Source organism: Notamacropus eugenii, chromosome 7 (assembly GCF_028372415.1).
Source record: "Notamacropus eugenii isolate mMacEug1 chromosome 7, mMacEug1.pri_v2, whole genome shotgun sequence".
NCBI lineage: Eukaryota > Metazoa > Chordata > Mammalia > Diprotodontia > Macropodidae > Notamacropus > Notamacropus eugenii.
The window spans coordinates 29,968,551-29,995,290 of NC_092878.1; the positions used below are offsets into that span (position 1 = coordinate 29,968,551).

The 26,740-nt window shown below is 39.3% G+C and overlaps 1 pseudogene; it reads left to right on the forward strand.

Annotated features, from left to right (window-relative positions):
- Positions 1-26,740, forward strand: part of LOC140513812 (neuroendocrine protein 7B2-like) — a 63,135-nt pseudogene that overhangs the window by 34,791 nt on the left and 1,604 nt on the right.

Genomic DNA, 26,740 nt, shown 5'->3' on the forward strand with positions numbered 1-26,740 from the left:
GCGGGCTCAAGGAGCTGGCTTTAATAACCCATATGATTTCTTGAGCTTTTTAGACCATAATAGAAATGGTATACCCAGGATGGTTGGAAGAATGAAGGAAGGGGCTGTATTTTTAGTGCCTGCTGTTTGTGGGTAACATAACTGAAAACTGTTGGATCTTTTCCCCTTTAGCTGAATGGCTGGTATTCAGGAGCTTGCACCCACTCTTGCCAGGCTGCCCTCATGGAACTCCCTTTTTATGATGTGGGTGACTGGTTACTTGGCACCTGCCTGTCCCACTACAATTCTTCATTATTGTCCAGCACTGATGTCCAGTCATCCAGCCCAACTGGCAGCCTTGGCGTCATTGGGTTATAGCAGAGAGGGTTTATTGATGAGACTTGACTGGCGGGCTGGCTGTGAGCTTGTCAGGGCGTTACCACATTGTGAGTGAAAGTCTGTAGGCTAGGGGCTGGGTCTGGATGCTGCAAACCTGCTGGCATGGAGCTGGCATTCAGACATTAATGAACGACAGTAGCAAGAATAATGGCCAGGGTCCCATCCTAGAAGGATTCTGCCAATGCCTCCCGAGAATGAGGACTTGGCTTCAGTCGCTCTGAATCTTCATGGTGAGTTGTTGTAAGGAGAATTGTTTTAGGAGACTAAGCCCCCTGGATCTCTTGAGCCCACTCTCATTTTGGGAGATCTCATTTTACCAATGGACACTCTGGGGCTCTAACCATTCTTTGGAAGTGGAAAACAAAGTAAGAAGATGCTTGTAGGGCCCTATTATGCTTGTGCTGGGCATCACTACCTGATCACAGGCAAATTATCTAACCTCTGTGGGCCTTAGTTTTCTCATCTGTAAATCGGGGATACTAGCCCTACATACTTCTTTGGAATGGTGCAGGTTTTCTTGCTAGTGTGCTCATGTTGTTCCTTTTGCCTTGACTCTCTACCAACCCCACTCCTTCTGCCCCAAACTCTCTTGATCCATTTCTATCCATACTTCAAACCGCAGTTCAGATGTCATCTACTCCATGAAGCCTTCCCTGATGTCCAGTCAGAAGTCATCACTCTCACTTCTGAACTCCCAAAGTACTCTATCTTTAGTTGCACTCTTGTATTCTAATAATGATATTTATTAAACAATAACTTGCTAAGCACCTACTATGTGCACAGGGCTGTGTTAGGCACTGAGTTATATAGACAAATAATGTCCATAACTGATACCACACAGACTTTTAATAAGTGCTTGTTGAATGAATAAAATGACTAGCATGGTTTTACAAAGTACACTATGAACATTAGTTAGTAAGTCAGTCACATTTCTTAAGCACCTTCTATCTGCCAGGCACTGTGCTAAGCACTGGGAGTATAAAAAGAGGCAAAAGATAGTGCCTCCCTCATGGATTGGCAGCTAGTTGTCATAATCTGATAGAGCACTGGAGTCAGGAAGACTCATCTTCTTGAGTTCAAATCTGAACTCAGATATTTACAAGCTGTGTGGCCCTGGGCAAATCACTTAACCTCTGTTTGCTTCAGTTTCTTCATCTGTAAAATGAGCTGGTAAAGGGAAAGGCAAACCACTCCAGTATCTTTGCCAACAAAACCCCACATGGGGTCATGAAGAGTTGGATAGGACTGAACAAAAACAAACCCTGTAGGAGCTCATTGTCTAATGGGATCATCTCATGATTTCATTTGATCTTTACAACAGCCCTATGAGGAAGGTTCTAGTAATATCCCCATTTTACAGATGAGGAAGAGGAGGGTCAGAGATGTTTTCACTCACCTGGGGTCATACAAGATAAGACTCAAACCCAAGTTGCTCTTAATACCAAGTTGAAGGCATTGTCCTCCATCGTGATTCTCTAGATATCCTGTGCTATGGTTACTTGTGTATTTCCTTATCTTTACTAGTGAGAAAGCTTCATGAAGGCAGGACATTTTTCTTTTGCACTACTTTGGGAGGAAACTAGATGACTCAGTGGATAATAGAGCATTGGGTCTGGAATCAGAAGATCTGAATTCAAATCTGGCCTCAGACACTTTCTAGCTGTTTGATCCTGGGCAAGTCACTTAATCTCTGTTTGTCATAATCCACTGGTGAAAAAAATGGCAAACCGCTCCAGTATTTTTGCCAAGAAAACCCCATGGACAGTATGGTTCACATGAAGAGCTTGACAGGACTGAATGAACAGCAATGACAAACTACCTTGGACAGATTAAGAAATTGATAATGTATGTGTTGTTTTTTAATGAAGTAAGTCAAAATCAAAAATGTGGAAACATTTTGCAAAAACTGAAAACACTGTATAACTAGAAGAATTGCAAAATAAAGAGAGAGTAGAGCTCAGCATTACTACCTTTTTTCACTTCCTCCTTTATAGGCTGGTAGGGGGCTATAGTGTCCTTATAGAGATTACTTGGGCTTTCATAAAACACAGTCCTCAGGGCTTCACATATCCCTAGAAATGAATGGACTTGTGAATAGTGTCCTTTCTATACTGTATGTTCCTGTTAGAAGCTCTAAATTAGAAAGGGGAAGGTGGTCACATTAACAGAAGTTGTAACTTCCCACCTAACAGAGATCCAGTAACAAAAATAGTTAGTATTTATCAAGCATCTTAAAATTTCCTAGCATTTTGCAAATATTATCTTACGTTTCCTTACAGCAACTCTGAGAGGCCGGTGTTATTACTGTTATTGCTACCATTATACAGATGAGAAACTGTGACTTGCCCAGGGTCATATATCTAGTAAATGTCTATCTAAGGCTGGATTTGAACTCAGATCTTCCTGACTCCAGGTCCAGCATTTTATCCACTGAGCATCACAGGATGGGTCCATGTAGTATAGAGGCAAATGGCTTAGCCCTCTCAATGATCCAGGTGGTTAATACTCATGACCCAATCTCTTATTGTATTGAAAGTTGTACAAAAATTTGACCACCAACTAATGACTTTTTTTTTTTTTAGCCATAGCAATTTATGAAACTGTTTGCCAACGGTTGGAGAGATGATCATTATCAGTGGGGGGTGTATTTACACTAAATAAAATCTTGATTCCTTAAAATATTGATATAGGATAATGATTGATACTATTCTGCTTACCTCATAGAGTTATTTTAAGGATGTGAAGAAAACAATGAAAAAATATTTATTGCTATACAATGGGTTTGCCCTTCGTTCCCGAAGAAGACCATGCCATCAGAGAAATAATGACATGACTTGCACTTGACTTTGTTTTGAGTGAGGGAGGGCTGTGCAGGTCACCAGCCTCACTTCTCCTCCAGAGCCATCTGAATCCAGTAACTAGATATTCATCAGGATGACTGGAGATGACCCAGAATGAGGCAGTTGGGGTTAAGTGACTTGCCCAAGGTCACACAGCTAGTGAGTGTCAAGTGTCTGAGGTGAGATTTGAACTCAGATCCTCCTGACTCCTGCACTGGTGCTCTATCCACTGCATCACCTACCTGCCCCTACAGATAGTAAGTAACTTGCCCAAAGAAACAAAAGTACTAGGTAGCTTAAGAGACATTTAAACTCAGGTCTTCTGATTCCAAATGCCCTACTCTTTTCACTACATCATTCTGCCTGCTTTTACTTCCTTCAAATCCAGTTCTGACATTATCCTTTCCATGAAGTCTCAAGTGATTTTTCCCTTCTTGAATCTCTGTCTGGATCTCTCCTAGGAATGAATCCCAACACTAATTTGGATCAAAGGGGGGAGGGGGGAGGGAGCATTTCTTAGGTGCCTACTATGTTTCAGAAATTATAAGGGCTTTACAAATGTTATCTCATTTGATCCTCACAACAACAGTGCGAAGTAGGTGCTATTATTATTCCCATTTTAAAACTCAGAAAATGGAGGAAGATAGAGGTCAAATGACTTGTCTAGGGATACACAATTAATATCTGAGGCCAAATTTGAACTCAGGTCTTCCTGACTCCAGACCCAATGCTCCATCTACCTAGCTGCCTGATTATTACATCTGAAAGGGGCTTAATAACAATTCCAATCCTATTTTACAGAAGAGAAAACTGAGGTAAATGAAGTGATTTCCCTGTGGTCACACAGGTAATGAGTAGCCCAGCTAGATTTTGAATTCATGTCTTTGACAGAAAAACTAGCGCTCTTTCTATTAAACTAATCGACTGTGGAAACGAAGACCCATGAGGAAAGACTAAATTAAATAATATTGTTTATCCTGAGGAAGAAAATAACAAACGATGATTTATGGTTTTTATGAAGGTAGGCCAAAGAGAAATGGGATTTAGTTGGAGCACCAAGGATTTTATCTACCTAGAGAACAATGATCCAAAAGGTGGGTGAAGGAGGCTCTTGGGATCTTTTTCTCTTGATGTGTTTCAGGTTAGATCAACTTTCATTTGCCTTTGGTATTTTAAGTGTGTGCTCATTGGGAAGCAAGGGAAGAGGTGGTATGGCTTCTTAGAGGCCTTTTCTATTTACAATGTGAGGTTTGTAAGGATGAACCTGAGTCATCAAGACCAAGATTAAATTGTATTGTCTTCTCTTGCTTAAGAAGGCAGAGAAAAGATCCCTTTGCCTCTCAATCAATGATTTTATTAATACAACACAAAATCTCTAAGTTTGTGGAAGATGTGGTATAGAATCAGTTGGGGCTGGTCCAGAAAAAGTTTTCTGAGAGAATAGGACTTGTTTTGGTTTTCAAAAGGCATCAGGAGAGGAGTGTGCTGCTAAAAGTTTAATTAATAATTGGCTCTCCAGAAAAAAAACCATACAAACAATACACTAAATTTAATCTGTATTTTTTAAAAAAGAAGTTTTTACTGATGTCTTCTGTTTTGTACATCATCCTAGTTATCTCAAGTATCCTTCTCTTTTATTCAAGTCCTCTTTGATCTTTGTAATTTTGTTACATTCACTCAATTTTTCCATTTACGTTGTTGTGGTTACTGTGTATGTTGTTTTCTTGATTCTGTATCAGTTCCTGTTGATCTTCCCAGGCTTCAATGTATTTATCACACTTATCATTTCTTACAGCATAATAATAGTTCGTTACTACAATTCTCCAATGAATGGTCATCTACTTTGTTTCCAATTCTTTGCTATCACAAAAAGTGCTGCTGTAAATATTTTGGTGTTTTGGGGGAGTTTTCTTCTTATTAATGGCTTCCTTAGCATATAAATCCAATAATGGAGTCTTTGGTTCAAAGAGCATGGACACTGTAGTCACTTTACTTGCATTATTCCAAATTGCTTTCCAAAATGGTTGTATTATTTCACAGCTCCACCAACAATGTGTTAGTATACCTGTCATTACACAGCCTCTCCAGCATTGATTATTGTCATTTTTGTCATCTTTGTCAATTTAATCTACATTATTAGCATTTTCTAACACTTTCGTCTAAATTATCTACAGAACAATAAATCAAGCTGTGAATAATATTTGCCAATTTGCAAAGTATACATATTCACACTGATAATTTAACATTCATCTCTCAAAAGCCTATTTAAACTGGCTCCAGCACATCCTTGAAGAGGGAACACAGTCTTGTTGAGAAGTAAGTGTCTATTTTTCTGGGCTCCTTATCTACATCCATCTGAGGATGTTTTGTATTCCTTACAGGTGGTGCCCATGAAGGTCTGCAGCATTTGGGTCCTTATGGTAACATCCCTAACATTGTGGCTGAACTGACTGGTGACAACATCCCCAAGGACTTCAGTGAGGACCAGGGCTATCCAGATCCTCCAAATCCCTGCCCCATTGGAAAAACAGGTAATGGGCAAGCATACTGATGTGTTCCCAGGGAGAAATAGATTTGAGATTGTAAGCAATTGAAACTTAAAAGTGCTAATGGTAAGCATTGAGAATTACTAACAGTTCAATTCTACTGGGTAGCCCTGTGTTAGAAAGTGAAGAGGCCAAGTGAATTTAATTTGGCATACGTATATCAGTCATGAGGCCCAGATATATAAAATTATTTTGCCAATATTTTCTCTCACTCTCCCTCTCCCATTGTTCAGTCATGTCAGACTCTTCTTGACTGTTCATGAGGTTTTCTTGGCAAACATACTTACGTGATTTACCATTTTGTTCTCCAATGGATTAAAGCAGAGGTTAAGTGACTTGCCCAGGGTCACACAGTTAAGAAGTATCTAAAGTTAGATTTGAAGTGGTCTTCCTGACTCCAGGACCAGTGCTCTGTCCACTGAGCTATCTAGCCGTCCCTCTTTTAGCTGCCCTCAATTATCTCCCCATTCTCCTTAACTTAAAAAGAAATCTTCATCACCCCCTCCCTCCAAATTCTTCCAAAATATCTTTCCCTTTTCCCACATAAGACACAGACAACTCAAGATTATCTACTCTCAGGATTATCCACACCCATTCATTTCTCCTACTTTCCCCCCTCCCCCCGCAACTACCAGCCTTAGCATCCAGTTAGCCCCTCCCTTTGCAGGAGGTGGGGGCTGTGGGAGGAGCAAAATGCCAACAATTTAAGATCTATTAGACTGTAAATTTTTGGGGACAGGAATTGTCTTTTGCCTCTTTTTGTACCCCAGCCCTTGGCACAATGCCTGACACATGGTAAGTGCTTAATACATGTTTATTGATTGATTGATCTATGTAGAGCTGGAAGGGACCTCAGGGCCCATGTAATTGACTTCATTTTCTAGATGAGGACATTGAAACAGTGAAAGTGACTTGCTCAAATTCGTACATGTGGCACCACAGAGATACAAAATGGTTTCAATTCCATCATCTCACTGAATATTTATTATTATTGCTATCCTAATGTAATAGATAGGAGACGAGGCTCATCTAAGATCATATAGTAAATAGAAGAGTAGGACTGTAGACTCTGGTATTCTTCCTACTGGTCCTCTTTGAGAACAAAGGACAAACAAGACTTTTTCTGTTACACCACAGCACTTCTCTGAATTTAGTGTGGTATAGTGGAAAGAGACATAGCTTTGGAGTCAGAGGACCTAGGTTCAAATTCAGCCTTATACATCCTTGGGTAAAGCCACTTCAATTCTGTGGACTGTGGTTTTCTCCTCTATAAAATGAGGGGGTTGGATGAGATGGCTTCTGATGCTCCTCCAGTTTATAGATCTGTGATTTTATTTGCCCAATATAGATTAAGCAAAAAATCCAACTGTCAGTTCGAATACATTTTAACAGTTCTGATAAAAAAATCAGAAATGGAAGCCTGCTAAAATATTTTGAAATATTTCAGTTTAACTCCTTCCTTTCCCTCCCTGCTTTCTCCCCTCAGGTCTTCATACACTGTTTCTATGGATAATAGTGAGAGGCCTAGCATACTAGTATTTCCTATTAAAGTTGTCCTGGACCATGTTCCTCATAACTGTCATTCTTCTTAAGACATGGTAATTTCTTAATTACCAGAATAGGCTTGCATCCTGATAGACCAATGATAGGATTGGTAGCCCTGGCCTGAGGACCCCTCTGCCCCTACTTTCAGGCTCTGTTTAAAGGGAGACCTTTGTTTTTAAGCTATCACTCAGTGACTAAGGATAGAATTCCCCATTTCCTTTTCTCTGCTTTTTAACGTAACATGCAAAGAGCTACCACCTGCTATTTCTAACTCAATTTAGGATAAAATGTTTTGTCTACATATGGACCGAGTTGGAACCCAGTTTAATCTGGTTACCTGCTAGGGTTCATCACTTTCAGGGACAAATCTGTACTTTCAATAACTCATGGATTGTGTGAAAAGGAATCCAGAGTTGGGCAGGGAGGCTGAGCGTTAGGTTCTAATAGGGTATCAACATGCCTGAATACAGCTAACCTTGTTTCTTGGTGGTGCAAATTCCTCATTATTGAAATAATTGATTTCACTGATGTTTGGTGTTATTTCAAGCATGACAGAGAGATCAGGAAAAAGTCTCAGGGATTCCATAGGGGATGTTGAGGAGTAGACTTTGGACTTTGCTGCCTCATGAAAATCCCTTCTGGGCTAGAGCTACTAGAGAAGGTACTGAGATGGTGCAGCAATCATATGTCCTGGAAAATCTAGGAAGGAAAGAAAGTGTACTTTTAACAAGACTTTACAAAAGGAATATCTTCTATCAGACCATGTGTCTTGGGTTTTTGTTGTTGTTGTTGTTAAAAAACATGGTCACTGTAACTAACGAGAATCTAAGTGATTGCGTGTGGCAAAGCAATGTGGGTCTGCCGGCGCAGTGAAAAATTAGATTTGAAAATAGGATTGCAGGAAAACCTGAATCACTGCATGGCTCAGATCATTTCAGCCACATATTATTTGCTTGTATAATTTTAGATTCAGGGAGAGGAAAGACCTGTACCAAGTTTAAGGAACAACATTCCCCAGGGGCAGCTGGCTGGATTGATTAGACACAGCAGAGGGCCTTATTCAGGTATTTAGAAGGAGTGAGTTCAGAGTGAAACATTTTGGGTTTGAATCCTCCCCATCCCTTCCATGTCTCCAAATTCTACCCATCTTTCAAGGCTCGGCTCAAGTTTTACATGCTTCACAAAGTATCAAATCCTCAGTCTGGCATTTAGACTCACTTTAGTCTGGCTCTCAACTACCTTTCTAGGCTTATTTCATAATATTCCCCCTCAAATACTCTCCTTTCTGGGCAAATTGGCCTGGTGTATGACATTCTGGCTTTCACCTCTGTACCTCTGCTCTGGTGGTCTGCCATGTCTGGAATGTTCTCCCTCCCTTCCTCTGCTTTGTAGGATCCCTAGCTTGCTACAAAGCACAACTTAAGGGCCACTTTTTACGTGAGGACTTTCTTGACCGTCACTGCAGTTGTTAGAACTCTCTGCATCTTGAAATTGCTTTGTATTTCCTTTCCTTTTCCTTGTCCTCCTTCTGTCCTTCCCCCAATGGAATATAAGTTCCTTGAATAAAGGAAATGTTTAGTTTTTTTCTTGGCATCCCTAATACCTAGTAGAGTGGTCTGCACATAGAAGGCATTTAACAAATGTTTCTTGAACTAAATTTATAGTACATAGATCTCTTTTTCTGAATTTCTCAGTTTCTTATTCCTTGTATTCTCATTTCGGACTTAATCATATACTTCTTTATGTTATTTTTTCGTGATAAATGAGTTGAATTCTACATGTATCATTGAAAGGTTACTATGTGTAAGGCCTTGCTAGAAGAGGGTTATGTGACACATTCACTTTTGATCTGTGAACGGAAGAGGGGAACACAAGTACTGAAGTCATAGTAATTCAAATAAGTCAAGTCAGCAAGTATTTATGTTCCGGTCATGTGGAAAAAAAAATGACTAAGACACAACTCCGGTTCTCAAGAAACAGTTCTGATGGACATTCTCAAAAAAAATTAGGAAAACAATACAAAGTGTTATCAACAGAATGTAAGCTTTATGTTCCCTGTTAGTCTTTGCATATGTAGCACATTGCCTGGTCTAAAGTTGGTACATAATAAACGTTTATTCATTGTTTGATATCATTCGGTGCTAGACTGTATGGTATAGACCATAAATATGGATGTCCGAGAAGGAAGAGGTCAGTATGGGCTATGGTATAAGCCCCAAGTCTCAGCTTTTAGACCTCCATGCATCCAATATACTATTCTGGAAATTTAGTCTTTAATTTAAGGAAAATTTATCCTTTAATTCTCTCAATTTGCTTTCTGCGTCATTGTGGAAATGTAGGGAAATCCTCATCTATGTTGTTTCCTGGCCACAGAGATAATATATTAAATTCTGTGGTTGGTATCTCAATTATCTGACTCCTACTCCTACGTTCTCATGACCCCAGTGGGCTCCCACCCTTCAGCATCACCCAGGAAATCACTTCCAGTAAAGAATTAGAATCCACTCCACAAAGTTATCATCCAAAAAATGTGTCTGAGCACCTATTTTTACTATAATCTTCTCCATTCCTACCAGCGTGACATACTGATGGTTGCAGATGTAGGGGTTAGATAACGTTCCCAGTCAGGAGATCTGAACACTGAGCAGACGCAGTAGAGCTGCATTAGAGATCTTTTGGTATGCTAATGACTTCCACATTAGGTTCATACTGTGGAGAGGCCTTGTGTGCGTTTCAGACTGCCTTCTGGAAAGACTTGGAAATACTCCAAGAAACGAGACACAGGACATACCTGGCTGATTGTAAATAGGCGCGCATTTTCAGCACTTATTTGATGTCTCATCAGTCTTTTGAAAACTGGTCTTCACTCCTCCCCTCAGCTTCCCATGCAACCCAGACTCCTTATGTTCTTTTCTGGTTGTCTAAGGCACATAAAAGATAGGCAGAATGAATCATCTCCAGAGAATCGTAAGATCCAGAGGGGCTTTGGAGAGTGCTGAGGCTAAGGAAACTTTGTCCTCCTCTTAGCAAGGAGGGGATGGAGTATAGATGTGAAATGAGGAATATATAACATGGAAAATATGTTAATTTATTTGACTGGACGTATTTGTTACAAGGGAGAGTTCCATGGAGGGAAGTCCTTGAGGGGTGATAGTGATGTTTTAAAAAGGCATCAATAAAACATTTACAAAAAGGAAAAACGATTTTGAAGACACTGTTTCTGAATGATAGTGTGGTCTAGTTAGAGAGTTGACCTTTGATTTAGTAAGACCTGAGTTCAAGTCTTGCCTTAGACCCCAGATTAGTAAACAGATATACCATACCCACTGAATATAGAATGGGTGTGTGTTAGACTAATGTCTGCCCAAGCCTGTTGCTTAACCACTGAGTGCCTCAGGCAGCTCCCACAGAGGATGTCATTCTACATCCTTGGAAGGAATGTCCAGGTTAGGCACTGCCCTACCAAGATGAAACCACAGATCTGAACCGAAAATTCAAACAAGAAAATCAGAGCCTATAGCACCAGTCATGCTGGAACAGCCATTAGCCCAACACACTCACACACACACACACACACACACACACACACACACTCACACACTCACACTCACACATACACACACCCCTCTGTTCAGTGACTATGGTGTGTGTGTGTGTATGTGTGTGTCCATGTTGTTTATTAATGCAGGAGCACATTAAAAATATGCGAACTGTACTGATTATACAAAATACACAGCATTTCCTCCTCCCCCTCCTCCGAAGGAATGCGTATCTCATATTAGAACTATAATTAGCCCAAACTTCGCCTGAGACAAATTTAGTTTGTGGGTGGGTGAGTGAAGTGAGGTCAGGAGAGGATTGTGGATGTGGTTATGTCCTGGGCCTCCAGAGATCTAGGAGGTAAATCAAGCTACTGAGGGTCATCAGCAGGGGAGGGAGGAATCACACTTTATCTCCTATCAGTGCCCTGGGACAGAGTCTCATTTGGCCTCATGCTGAATACAATTGTGCCCAATATATAGGAATTAACTAAGGTTTATTAAGTACTTACTGTAAGATATTTATTATATAACATTATTTATCAAATAATTTAGTGTATTTACATAAAATATATTTTATATGTAAAATAAATTGATGTCGCACTTTTCTCTAAGGAGCAAAACTGCATTTATTTTAAAATACTATATAGAATATTATATTATAAATATATACATTATTAAACAAATTAACATTGTGTTTAAAATACAATTATTCTATTTTATGTTACATAAAAAATAATATGATAATATTGAACCTTTCTCTAAGGAGCACGAGGTATTTCCAAAAATCTAGGCACAAACTTCACCGTATCCCTCTGAAGTAACTAGAGGGAAGTAGCCATCATCATTTTCAGTTTCCAGATGGAGAAGAGGCCCAGAGAGGGAAAGTGATTTGCCTGAGGTCACAAAGTGAGTCAAAAGGAAGCAGGAATAGATACATGGGATGCAGATGGGAATGTGATTCTGACCTTCAGTGGCCTGCCTTGTTCCTATTTACCTTTACCCATGGGGGCATGCATAAGTTGCTTGGCTTTTCTCAAAGACTTCTGGCTGTTTGCAGTAGATGATGGATGTCTGGAAAACTCCCCTGACACTGCAGAGTTCAGCCGAGAGTTCCAGCTGCATCAACACCTTTTTGATCCTGAACACGACTATCCTGGCTTGGGCAAATGGGTGAGTTCAACTTTAATTACTACCAATCATAGTTACTACTTATATAATGTTTTAAAATTTGCAGAGTACTTTCTGTACATCATCTCAGCTGAGCCTCAGAGCAAACCTGTGGAGTAGGTACTACAGTTAATATTATTCCCATTTGACAGTTGAGGAAACTAAGGTTCAGAGAGGTGAAATGATTGCCTACGGTTGTACTGCTAGTAGATATCAGAGGTAAGATTTGAAAGCAGGTCTTCCGGACTCCAAGTCCAGCACTCTCTTTACTGTCCTATCCTGGGTCTATATTTTCCAGACTCATTTATTGAAGGTGCTAAAGTAGAGCTAAATTAGAGAGGAAATTTGGGAGGGGAAGACTGTTTAGGAACAGATTTATTAAAAGCCTAGGACAGGGAAGGGCCTTGAACAATTCCTCGATGATGTCATCCTTCCTGGCAGCTTCTTGACAATTGTATAGAATTAGTAGGTAAGGGTTTAAAGTAATGTAGATGAATATTTTGTTGACTAAGCATGGATAAACATGTTACTCTCTGGAATCTGGTTCTGGGTTATTTGTGTCATTTACCATGGTGTAATACATAGAAAATAGGAAATAAGGTTTTTTAAGTATGGATATATTCTTAAAATTAAGTTAAATCAATAAGTATTAAGTCCATACTGTGTTTTTTTAAACTTTTTTCTTCGCACAGAAGAATTATAGTTAATAGAAGAAACTATGAGAAAAAACAAAGCAAAAGAGAAAAGGGTTTGCTTCACCCTGAAGTCCAGCTCCATCGTTCCTTCTCTGGATGTGGATGGAATTTTCCATCAAGAGTCCTTTGGAGACGTTTTAGGTCGTTGTGTTGCTGAGAAGGGCTAAGTCTATCAGAAACAGTCCTTGCACACTGTGGCTGTTACTGTGTATAATGTTCTCCTGGTTCTGCTCACTTCACTCAGCATCAGTTCATGTAAATCTTTCCAAGTTTTTCTGAGGTCCCCCTGTTCATCATTTCTTATAGCACAGTAGTATTCCATTGCATTCATATACCACAATTTGTTCAGCCATTCCCCAATTGATGGGCATTCCCTCGATTTCCAGTTCTTGGCCACCACAAAAAGAGCTGCTATAAATATTTTTGTACATGTGGGCATAATGTGTTTTTGAAACAGACATTTTGTTATATAACTTTCATCTAATATGGATGGCTTCCTTTTGAGGGAGTGAGTTTCTTGTCACTGCAGGTGTTAGAGGATTTTTTCCTGGAGTTTGTTCCCACATCACTGGGTCTGGAGGGCAGGGATCCAGCTCTCAGACTCTAGTCTGGATGTATTCCCATCCAGAAGCTTGTTGTCATGTGTGGAGACACAGCTTACTCTGCCCTATGACACTTGAACCATTGGGAAAAAAACTGACAGTGTCTTAGCCCTCCATTACTAGGAGGTGGGAAGACTGCTCCTGATACCAGAATTGTTGGTTCAGCATCTGCTCCTCCCTATCTCAGTACTCAGGAGGATCAACAGGCATTATGCGAGATATATAAATCTATCTATCTATCTATCTATCTATCTATCTATCTATCTATCTATCTATCTATCTATCTATCTATCTCCCTTCTACCTTTACCTCCTCCTCCATGGTATTATCATAGAATCTCAGAGTTGGAAGGGATCTCGGAAATCATCTAGTACAAGCCACAGCTGAAGGTAAATTCCTGGTACAACATACCCAAGAAGTGGTCTCACAGCTCTTGCCTGAAAACCACTAATAATGGAAAACTCATTACTTCCTTAGGCAGTCCATTCCACTTTTTGATGGTGCTAACTAACAAGCTTCTTCCCCCGATACATGAAGGCCAAATTTGTCTCCTTGCAATTTGTACTCATTGCTTATAGTTCTATCCCCCTTCAGGGCGGGGAGAGGTTTAGCAAAACAAGCAATTATAATAAATAGCTAACACTTCTATAGCACGTTAAGGGTAATGAACATCTGAGGAATGAAGGATTGGAATTCATCCTTCCCAATTCCAAGTCCAGTGTTCTCTCCACTGTGGCACTTAGTGGTCTAATCCTTCTTCCACATGACAACTCTTTGGATACTTGAAGTCAATGATCATATTTATCTTCCATTTTCTCTTCCCCAGGTTAAACATCCCTAGTTCTTCCAACCAATCTTCATGTGACATGAGCTCAAGACTCTTCACCATCCTGGTTATCTTCCTGTGGATATTTTCCCACATATCAAAGTGCTTCCTAAAATATGACTCCCAGAAGGGAACACAATACTCCAGATGTGGCCAGACAGAGTGGAATATAGTAATATTACTTCCCTCATCCTTGTCATTATTCTTCTCTTAATGCAGGCTAGGATTGCCTTAGCTTTCTTGCCTGCTATATCTCATTTTTGACTCATTGAACTTTTGGTCCATTAAACTACCTAGATCATTTGCAGATGACACTCTCCTCTATCTTTATATTTACCTATATTATATTTAATGTTATTACATTTGCCATTCTCTCTATTAGAGACTAGGTGGACCCTATCTGCCATCATTGTAGGACTCTGGAGAGTGATTGCATCTACTCCTCTTGGTTGCTTCAATTATCAGCCTTATGCTGATGGTTTCTTAATGAAATTTATGTATCTAACCCTAATGCCTAAATTCCACTCTGACCCTGATAGCTGCCTGCTTGATGTCACCTAGCTTTCCTAATGGCATCTCAAACTCGGGATTTCCAAAACAGAATTGATCATTTTGATCCTTGTTCTTGACCTGTTTCCAAACTTCTCTGTTTCTGTTGAGGACATTGTCATTCCCCAAGTCACCCAGGTGTCATCTTAGACTTATTCTTGTCTTTCACCAATCTTATCAGTCACCAAACTTGTCAATATTCCCTCTACATCATCTCTCATATCCTTCTCCTTCTCTTTACTCAAATAGCCACTACCTTAGTTCAGACCCTTAGCATCTCTTAGCTGGACTATTATATTAGCATCCTAACTGGTCCTAACATTGATTTCATCCTCACCTCTCTTCAATTCATTCTTCACACAGCGGGAAAAACAATTTTCTGCAGACACAGGTACACCTTTCCCTCAACGCCAATTCTGCTCCAAAATCCTTGGTGACACTGCATTGACTATAAGATGAATTATAAACTCCTCATCCTAGCATTTAAAGCCCTTTAAAATCTTGAGTCAACCTACCTTTCCTGAATTATTTCATATCACCTACTTTTGTTACAACTTAGGCAGCTAGATGGTGCAGTGGATAAAGTGCTAGAGCTGGAGTATGGAAGACCTGAATTCAAATGTGATCTTGCACATTTATTAGCTATGTGACTCTGAACAAGCCACTTAACTTCTGCCAGCCTCAGTTTCCTCAGCTGTAAAATGGATTTAACAATAGCACCTACCTCCCAGGATTCTTGTAAGCTCAAATGAGCTGTTTATAAAGTACCTAGCACAGTGCCTGGCACATATTAGATGTTTAATAAATGCATTTTTCATTCTCTCCTTCCTTAATTGTCCTACTGTTCCCCTCAGTCAGCATTCCATGAGGACTTGTGTTCAAAACTGAACTCTGCTACTTACTACCTGTGTGACTTTGGGTGAGTCATTTAACTTTGAACTTCAATTTCCTCATCTGTAAAAGGAGGGAGTTGGACTAAATGGCCTCTTAAATTCTCTTCTAGCTCTAAATCCATGGATTTTATGGTCCAATGCCTTGTGATTCCCAAGTCCAGAGCTCTTTCTACTATACTACAATGCTTCTTTAGCTTGGATGTGAGCTGTGTCTTGAGTATAGGTAGGATTTGGAAAAAAGTGGTAGGAGAGAATTCAGAAAGGAAAGAGTATAATCAGGGTAATTAGCTTAATTAAAATGGAGCATTTATATTTGGGAGAGGTGGGAAATAAATTTGGATTGGTAGGTCGGGATTAAATTATGGAAGATCTTTAAAAAGCATCATAGAAATATCTATTTGGAACTGTAATACATCTTAAAGTCATCTAGTCTGGATCCCCTAATTTTTCAGATGAGGAAACTGCAGCCCAGAGATGTGAAGTGACTTGCCTAAGGTTACCCACTTAACAAATGACAGAGGTGGAATTTGAAACCAGGGGTTCTGACTCCAAATCCAGTATTCTAGGAATTTAGACTTGATGTGAAAGAAAAACAAAGAAACATTGTAGGCTCTTGAAGAAGAGACTGATATAATACAAGTGCTCTTTATTAAGATCAGTCTGGCAGCTAATGTCAGCTAGGAGGCAATTTTAAAATCATAGACAAACCACAGAATCTCAGTTGGAAGAGACCTCATAAATCATTGACTATGACACATTTAGTCTTGTGTCCAAGAACCTACTCTATAGCACTCCCAATATGCGAATTTCAAAGCTTCACTTGAAGATGTCTCTTGACCAAGAACATACAATCTTCCAAGGACATTTCTTCTATTTGTGGACAGCTCTTTTATATGCAGTCAAAATCTGTCTCGATAATTCTAAACTTTGCTACCTAAGTTCAAGCAGAAAAAGTTTATTTCCTTTTTTTATGATAGTCCAAGTTCTTGAAGACAGTGATTATGTCTTTCTTGGTGTGTCAATTGATACAAGAATTTTTTTTGTAATTAAAAAATTTTTTTGCGATATTTTACTATAATTTCTCCTATCTGCGCATATGCTCAAAGAACTCACAATCTAATGGGAAGCTCCACCGTCAGTGTGAGGCAGAACCTGTTTTACACATCTGAATATTGAAGCTCAAAGGTGAAATGATCATCTCCCCAATCTGCTATGGTAGTGGTGGTCCTACGCCATCTTTAATCCTTCCCTTTCTTCCAGGATAGCTTCAGAAAAGCCCTATGCCATCACAGGTATACAATGAGCAGGGTCTAAGGTGATGGCAATGGAAATAGAAATAAGGGGAGGAAAGGAAAGACATTGACAAAGGAATTAACAAGACAGAAAATGGAAAAGAAAATTGAATAAAGGAGATGGAGGGTGGGGAAGAAGAATTGGTAGCTTAAGAAAAAAATAGGTCTTCACTTGGCACTGGGGAGTATATAAGGGAGATATGAGAGGGATAAAAAAAGATTACTTAGCAGAACCAAGGGCTGGATCAAAGTGGAAGTCGTTTCTTTACTCTTTAAAGGTTTGGTTTCACTTAGTTTTACATTTTCTGTGTGGTCCAGGAATAGGAGTAGAAAAGAACAGAAAAGAACAGGGGATGGAAAAGATTAGGCAATGGCCCATTGAGTTTGGAGGAAGGAGTCCAAGTGCTTTAGAGGGCAATACTGAAGTAGTTGACCTTGGGAAGTTGAGAGCGAATCTAGAACAGTTAGAAGGGAACCAATGATCTGGGTGGGAGCAGGAAGTACTAAGTCAAGGCAGAGAATAAGTTTAGTGGGTGTAGGGAAGTAGGAGAGATGGAAGACATCATCTTTCCTTCTTTCTAGATTTGGCTCATCTTTTTCAGAAAGCCTTTCTAGATTATCTTCAGTCATTCTAATAACCACCCAGCCTGTAGTTCACATCCTTGAATAATTAGCACATATGTGTAGTATATCTGTTTCTGTCACTTGTTTTCTATGTATGTATCAGAGCCAAAGACTAGAACTTGGATTCCCTATAAGAGGGAAGAACTATTAGTAAATCCACTACTTTAGGTCATGTTTAGAAGTTTCTTATCAACTGTGATCATTTGTTTAAACTTAGCTTTCCTTAGTTTATTGCCTTATTAGTAACTGGTAGGTACTAAGAGTTAATTTGCTTGAAATTCACAAGTATGTGTGATGTTTTTTTTAGTAGGGTCCCACCATCTCCAGTCAGTATTTTCACAGATTTAGAGTTCTCAAGAAAGCATAATTTCTTGTTTCTTGTGCAGTCCTACTAAGGACAATGATATAAATGTATATTACATATACATACACACATACACACACACACACACGTATATATACACAACACACACTACACATACATTAATTGACTTGCTTATGTCTCAGAGGTATGATTGAAACCTACATATCTACATATTCTCATTATCTCTCTCTCTCTGTCTCTTTCTCTCTCTCTCTTTCCACACACACACACACACACACACACACACACACACACCATTAACATATCAATCAATCAGTGACCTCGGCAACTCTCTCAGACAGCTGTGTTAGAGATGAGTTAAATCAGTGGAAGGAGTTTCCACACTGATACTTCTTCATACCAATTGAAATCATAAGTCCAATATGTACATTGTGATTATTTCTATAATAACTTACTATTTTTAGTTCTTTATTAAAGATTATTATTTATATAGTTGTTTAGAATGTGCAAAACACTGCATATATTATGTCATTTGAGTCACATGACAACCCTCTGAAAGTATGGCAGGCATTAAAACAGATTAGGAGACCAAATTTCAGAGAAATTAAGTGCTTTGCCAATAGTCAATGCCCAATCAGTAAGTGTAAAATCAGGACTGGAACTTAGGTCCTTGCTTGCTTTTAAGTCCACTACTCTCCACTGAATCTCTAAGTTAAACATGAATGTCTGTCTTGTCCCTTCCATTAGATTAAAGGCACAGACTATTCATTCTCCTTTGTAGTTTTCCACAGTGTTCAATATATAGTAGGCATCCAATAAATATTGACCAAAGAACTTTAAAACCTGAATGCATTCCTATGTCTTTTCATTACTTGTGCTTCACTAATAATATCTCCTGGGAGGTGGTCATGCCTACAAGAGGGAAGAGTTGTTTTGCAAGAAATGAACACCCGATACACTCTGATGCTAAGTAACTTACACCTGAACTCAATGACTGGTCCCTGCAAATTTCACTCTTCTTCCCCTCTGTATCCTTGAACTTCAATGTTACTCTCTCAGGAAAACAGTTTCTGACCTAGGAAGACAAGTGTTTCCCCTTTCTAAGCATGCATCAGTATTCTTGATCAGCACCTTGGATGACTCTAGAACATTTTCAGTAAACAAAGCAAACTCAACTGGGTGAACACAATAGATGAGTTGGATAGGGACAGTCTCCTTTGTGTGGTGCTGCAAACATAAGTTACCAATAAAGTCACTGCACTGTCTTTGGTTTAACTTCTCCAAATGGCCATTACTCCCTTACCTACAGCTATGTTTAGTTATTTCTGAGTTCATGGAATGGCTGGGTGACTTCCCCCCAAACCTAGTCTCTCAACCCCTAGTCTCTCAATTTATACAGTCAGTATTTAAAACTACCAGGATTTAGTTGCTCCCAACCTAAGACTTTCGTGCCATTGTACCTAACTCTTGGTAATGGACATACCCTTGCCATGACCCTGTCTGTACTTGGTTTCTCCACACTGTGTACAATTCCATTTGATAAATCTAGCAGATCATTAATCCTGGGAAAGTAGCTCTTTGCAAGGTGGTACCAAGCTTGAGATTGAATCACTCATCCCTCAGTTGATCATGTTTGATCAAGTCAAGACCGAATGATCATTTGTGATGATGTCGAAGGTTTAACATTTCAGTTTAGAATTTAACTAAATGCCTTTTGACAGCAGTGCTCTGAACTGTTAGAGGAAGGTGTTCCTAAGGAAAATCTTCCAGAACTAGAAGGCTCACTTACTGAAAAATACATTATAAGGCAGCTAAGAGAGTGACTGCAAGACACCATGATGTCCTGTGGTATTTGCTCTCAGTGGAAATAAACTTACTGCCTTTTGCCTGTTCCAGCATCCCATAATTACATGGCTGATGGAGATTCCCTCTCGTAGAGGGGTTTGAAATCTGAGAATCCCTGAATTTTAAAAATAGTTTGGATAACTGTGTTTCAGTATAATCACTTTCCTTTTTTAACCCTATGTGTCTCTTGCATTTAAGACATTCTTCTGAGAAAGTTTCACCAGAATGACAAAGGAATCCATGACATAAACAAATTAAGAACTTGGTTTAGAACCCCTGCTCTAGTTAAGTATCCCCTAAAGTGGGTTCTTTGTCATCTGTGCACATTCACCTCTGCTGAAGCACACTAGATGTCTAAGCTCTTCAGTGATGGATAGGAAGCCTCTGTTAGAGTCTGGAACCTGCCACCTCCATTGAAAGCAGCCTGGCTTAACCTGAGGGACTTTGGCTCCTGGAGAGGTGGATTGTTTATTAGCTTTCATTTTCTCTTGTCTGTCTGTTCAATCTATCTCTGACCGTTCCATTGCCTACAAAACACTCAAAGTAAGGGTTGCCTAGGTCCACCTTAGTTTCTCTTGAAGCTTAGAATGGAAGCAGAGCCTGAACATATCCTGATGACCTGGGATGAATGAGAGAGTGATATTTGGGAAAGAACTAACAGGCAAAGTGAATTATAGAAGATCAGAATGGTAGGACCATAGCTGTTGAGTTTGGAGGGACATCAGAGGTTATCTGATCCTACTCCCTTACCTTACAGATAAGAAAACCAAGGTTAAATGACTTGCCCAAGGTCACAAGTGTCAAAGCAGGGACTGTCGTTTTTGGTAATAAAAATTTCATGGAACAAGGTAGTTTCAGGAAATGCTGCTGAAGAGAAAAACCAAAATATGTTTTACTTTATCATATTCTATGATATTAGAGTTTAGTTAAGCCCTATTCCACTCCATCCAATCCCTTTCTGTTCTAATAAATCTTTTCCTGCTCCATTTCATTTCATTCCATTCCTTCCATCCCATTCCATTTATTCAGCAAATTTGATTGGTACCCCATCTTGCTGTATCAGCTATCAAGTTGGTTCCACACCCACTCATGATCAATGAATTTAATATTGTGCCACAGACCAAACAAGTCCCACTCTGCTTTGAGTAATGAGGAATAAAAATGCTCATGTTGAGGTGGCATTCTGCCTGGTGGTGTTAACACTAGTGCCACTCTGGGAATTGGGAATAACATACATCCATGGAAAAGATAACCTTCAGGCAGCAAAAGTAAAGACCCAGAGTGTGATAGACTTTTTCCTAGATGGAACAACCTACATGTCTGCCTTTTCTCTCTTCAAGTATTAAATTGAGCTGTTCCCCAAGAAAGCCGACAAGTGTGATTGCAGCCAGAAACGTCCCTCTTTGGCAGATGGAGGGGCTCTTTGACTTTCCTTCCCTGGCACAGCCTTCATGCATAGTTGAGGTTGGGCTAGAGATATGGATTGTGAATCAGGGAGATTTTAATGAACATGAAAAATACAAAGCTCATTCTTGGCACTTGTCATTTTTGTCTCCACATCTATGATTTTCTAAAAAAAAATTGTTGTACTCAAACAACTCAAAAGGAATAAGTTGGTACTTCATCAAAACTTTATGCTGCACTTCCTTTATCACAGTTAAGGAAGCTTATTTAGAGTAAGATCAATCACCTCATTTATACTTGATTTTCCCTTCATTAAAAAACCAAACTAACCCAAACAACAACCAGCACAAACACCCCCATTCTCCTTCTCCCGTCCCACTCACAGGTTAAGTTTTCTGTCTTCTATAATCATAATCGAGAGAAAAATCTGTTGAGCATGTGTCCTATATTCTTGAGCTTAGTTGACTCCACTGTGTGTTTGAAATATAGCAGTATGTGGAAACACTTATACAAACTGTGGTAACAGAGCTTTTTTCCTCTCAACATAGCTTTCCTTTCTGCCAAGAAGTTTTTTTTTGGCAGTTTTTAAAAGGTTCACTCTATTAAAAATGTTATGGACCAAATGGTTTTCTTAGCATCTTTACTGGGGGCACTAACTTAAAACTACAGATGGATTGGTTGCAGAAGCCATGATGTTGAATTTATTTACTTGGAGAATTGTTACAAATAATCAAACACTACACCCCTGGAGCATTTAGTTTATGCAGTTTGTTAAAAGGGAGTGAGATACCATTCTCCTCCTCTCCCCCTCCTTGCCCCCTCGATGGCTGGTTTCTACCATAGCCATTTCATGGGGCGGTACTAGATCTGTGCTAGATTGGTTTCTAGTGCTTGTATTTTAAAATGTATTTTCCTCTTTATGTGATTGTTGATGACACTAGTGGGCCCCTGGGCACTCCAAAGGACTTTATTAAAAGCTGAAAAACCACTAACTTTTCTCTTGTGGTTTATCTTTCTGACACGACATTCTTTTCATCTAGTTCTGTTTCCAAAATATGTGTATGCAAATGTCCACAGGAAACACAGAGTATTGCTTTTAAAATAGACATTCACCAAATTTGATCCATACTGCTACATTTGTTTCTTCTCTCCTCCCTTCCCCCTCTCTAGAACAAGAAGCTTCTTTTCGAAAAGATGAAAGGTGGACAGAGACAGAGAAGGAGGGTAACTTACAGTCTTGACTATTTTTCTATGTTATGTTATCTGAAGAGGGTTGTTGACAAATGCTGAGACCTCAGGTTGTTCTGAAGCAACTTTAGAGTCTCATCATAAGCATTTATGAAAAATTAGGAGAGTGGTCCAGCATAAAGAGGGACCTTGCTTTGAAACTACATCCCCAGCTCTCTGATAGGCTGCTGAGACTTTGGACTACAGTATTAAAAACTCATAGCTACTATAGTTTCAATTCTTTGAAAACTCATTAAGTGCTTACTCTGTTCCTAATTTTGTGCTAGGTACTGTGGGAGATCCCAGAGAAGCCACTAAAATGAGCTCTGCCCACAAACCTTTGTTAGGGCCCAACTATTTGTTTTTCTGTATGTCTCCATGTACTAAGCTTGCATGCAGCCTGGTTGAGGAGACAGCTTACATATATGAAACACTTACTAAGTGATACAATAAAGTCAAGGGCTAAATTCCATGGTTCAAACAATAATTTATAGAAGCATTTTGTTAGAGAAGCTAAATTCAGCCATTTCCTTATACAGTTTGCCTAGACATATTCTTGTCCTTTTCCTGGCCAGATTATGCCAAATTTTCTAACTTAGCTATGTTCGTTTGCCACATGTCACATGTATCTGTTTGGAGATTTCAACACTATCTCCTCACCCTAGTCATCCAACACGGACTCAACTGTTTACGGTGTTCTTTGACTATTACGACATTTTCTTTAAGGGAACTGAATGGACTTGAGCTTTTAATGAATTGTTTTTAAGCACTGACGCTCACAAGTTGAACATATGAAGCCTTGCTATCCCACCAACACTCCACCCTTAGAGTTTACAGTTTTATCTCTTACTCCTTCCAATCTGATGAAAATATGGCTGTTACCAAGTCAACACCTATTTTGTGTTGAATTTTAAAAAAAAACAAACCAAGGACAACAGCACAAGCTTTTCACATGAAGACTGTTAACACAGAAAAAACAAAAACAAATAGTTTGGCCCTATCAGAGATTAGGGAATTAGACGATAATAGTTGCAAATTGTTCTGAATAATATTCTCCAATCTATTTCCTTACTGCTGATGAGTTTTCCTTTTTCTGGCCTTAGAGTTATATAGGCTGTCCAGAAACATCATTTATCCCTATAGCTCCATGTCACAAAGCTCCAAGCTTCTGCCTCAGTCTGAGAAAGAACAGATATACCCAAAGCAGGATTTATAAGAGAGACTCATAAGGTATCGAAAGGATAGAAAAATACCTTATTTGGCAGAGTTAAATTACCCGGTTTAGGAGTCTTTGCTACTTGAGAATTGCTATTTGCGATCTTATAGTTGGAGGAGGAAAAGGGCCTGGGGGAGTAGTGACCGTGGAGGAACATGCAGAGTTCTAGGTCCCTACATCCTTATAAGTATGCTAGTAAATGGCCATTATATGGAGATTAACCAAGAAGTAGCCCATGATTTCCATTTCCTCTATTCTTCAAGGTACATAAATAACATCTGCAGTAAATTCAGCAAAGAGCCTTAGTTTTTGTCTACTCCCTATTCCACCATCCCTCTGTCCTTCCTTAGGGAATGTCACTGGGTAACTACTTAGGTCTTATCCTTAGGAAACCTAGATACCAAAATTTTGGAACTTTGGCCAGGCTTTATATTTTAGCCTCAACTTCCTTCACATGGAAAAGGCCTAGAATTTATGTCCAGGAATGTCAATGTGACCCAGTGGTATCAAGTACTGTCTGTTCTCCTGGAGCATACAAAGATCATGTCCTCAAGCCAGAAGTATTGGGTCTCAATCCTCTTGAGTAACAGAAGTTGCCTTCCCTATAATCAGTATTCAGATGGACTTCACAGTTTGATTGAGAGACCTTAACCATCTCATTAAGTTCATGATTCAGAAAGAAGAAATTCTGGACTAGTTTAAAAGCAACACTTCTCCCAAAGAAGCTTAGCATAGGTTGTGGCTTTCCAGACAAAAAAAAAATCAAGAGCAGAGATCCAATTCTTATTTTTGTTCCAGACAAAAGAAAGACAAAGAAAAGAAAATGAAGACCTGAGTGCTAGATCTGGCTCCATTAACTATATAAACCGCATGATCTAGGCTGAATCAAACTTCCCTGTGTCTCAATCCTTTTAATTGTGAATTGGCTTAAATTCTTGTCCCACCTTACTTCTTGGCTCAGTGACAATATGATATGAAAGTGCCTTTATTTCTTTAGAAGAAAGGTGCTAGATAAAAAACAGAATTATGGACTGATTGTTCTTCCGAGTTAGAACAGACTATTAAGGATTATCCATCAATTGCCTGTCTATCCCCAAATTTAAAATTTATATTTTGAATTTCAGTGCTTCTGTGTTTTCAAAGAATTATAGTGACCAATTATGGTTTCCAGAGAGTAAGAGTGAGGCAAATTTAAACCCTGCCTCAGGTACTTAGTAGCTATGGGACCCTGGGAAAGTCACTTAATCAGTGTCAGCCAAAGTTCTCTGCACATAATAGGTGCTTGATAAATGCATGTTGCCTCACCTCGGTTTCCTTGCTTGTAAAATAGGGATAGCAAATAGTTCCTACCTCACAGGGTTCTTGTGAGATTGAAATGAGATAAGATATACAGCACTTTGCAACCTCAAAGTGCTACATAAATGCTAGTTACTTTTAGTATTTTTTTTTCCACATCTCTTCTTTCATGCTAACCCTGTGAGTCTTGGAGGGAAACAAGCTATTATTCTCATTTTACAGGTAAAAAAGTTGAATCCCAGGGAGACTGAGCAGCTATTACAGAGGCATATCTGAGAGAGTGGCAGTGCTCACACATCATAAAAATAATAAAAAAGTTGACATTTATAGAGCACTCCTAGGTTTTACCAAGTGCTTTCCCTAGATTATCTCATGTGAGCCTCATAGCAGACCTGTGCAGGAGATGTTCTTATTATCCTCATTATATAGATGAGGAAAGTGAGAGATTAAGTCACTTGCTTGTGGTCACATAGCTGGTGAATCCTGCTCTTCCCCATTTCGAATCCACTGTGTGCTACTACCCGTTGTGGTATGCTGTCTCTTACAGTGTGATACTGCTTTCCCAGCCTATGTCTGCTAGTCTATTTGCTGGGTCATAAAAGCTAGTTTTAATAGGGAACTGAAAAATTCTCACAAATGGAGGCACTGAATTGCAGTGGAACTATTTGGGTGGTTTAAAAAACATTCAAATAAATTCCCTTTTCTTTTTCTTTTCTTTCCTGTTATTTTTCCTGTTTCCAGCCTTCACCACCTTTCCCTCCCTTGCCCCTCAATATGGCACTTCCTGGGTCTGGGTAGATGGTGAAACATTCAAATGTCACATAAAAACCCATTGCCAGTGGTAATCTCCCTAAACTTCCATCTTAGTCCAAAGTGCTGCATATGGTTTAGATGAGACTTTATGTGATCATCCAAAGCCAACCAAACATTCAGATTTTTCACTTGTAAAACACTTTTCAGTCAACCCTTAAATGTCTTACTCACTGTTCAGTCTTTACACATATTCAATTAATATTGGAGAACTCCCCTTTATTTAGTCTAAAAAGTATTTAAATTCACCTAGGAAGATTTCCCAGAAAATGACTTTAAAAAAACCCCATATCACCCTTCACACAGGAATTTCCACAAATTTCAACCAGGTTGGTTTGTTTCTCTTCTGAGCCTGTTTCTTAACTTGCTTTGAAGTAGAGCCCCAATAAGAAAGGATACAGTGTTAGCAGGAGAGCTTGAAAACCTTCCCACGATTGAGTCATTTAGCTGTCAGATGCAAAAACTGATCCCCCAATCTAGTATTCAGGGGAGCATGCTTAGTTAAGTGCTCTAAGGGAGCATAGCACCTCCAGATGAAGCTTTGAGAATGGAAATGTGGTTTTTTGACCCACAAGGAGCCCCATCTGGACACAAAGCCCCTGCAAAATGTTGCCTCAGTGAGTCTGTTTCACATGTAACTGAATTACTAATCATTCTGGAATCATAAAATCCCGAAGTCCCTTTCTTATTTTTGTTGGGTCATTGGAAAGGCTCTTCAATAAACAAATATCTTCAAAAGCTTTTGCAACAATTTTACTTCCTGCTAAAGACTATCCTGCAAGGCTCCAATTGCTTGCTCCAACTCCAAATGCTACAAAATAGATGTGAGTTGGCGCAGCAATGGACAAACTTTTGACTCATTCCACATGCCACCAGAGGGAAGAGTGTTACACACTGTAGAGGCCAGCACTGGATATACAGGCTTTTCCCAAGGTGTATAGCTTTTTAATTTGACCACCTGGATATGTGTGAGTACTAGAGACTCCCACAATGCCTCTCTACTTCACTACTGTTTAGTACTTGAATAGAAAAAAAATCACTTATGCAATGAAAAAAGTCTTTTCAATAGCTTTTGAATTTCAGTTTCACTTCTGGTGTGCTTATAAATCTTCAGAGCT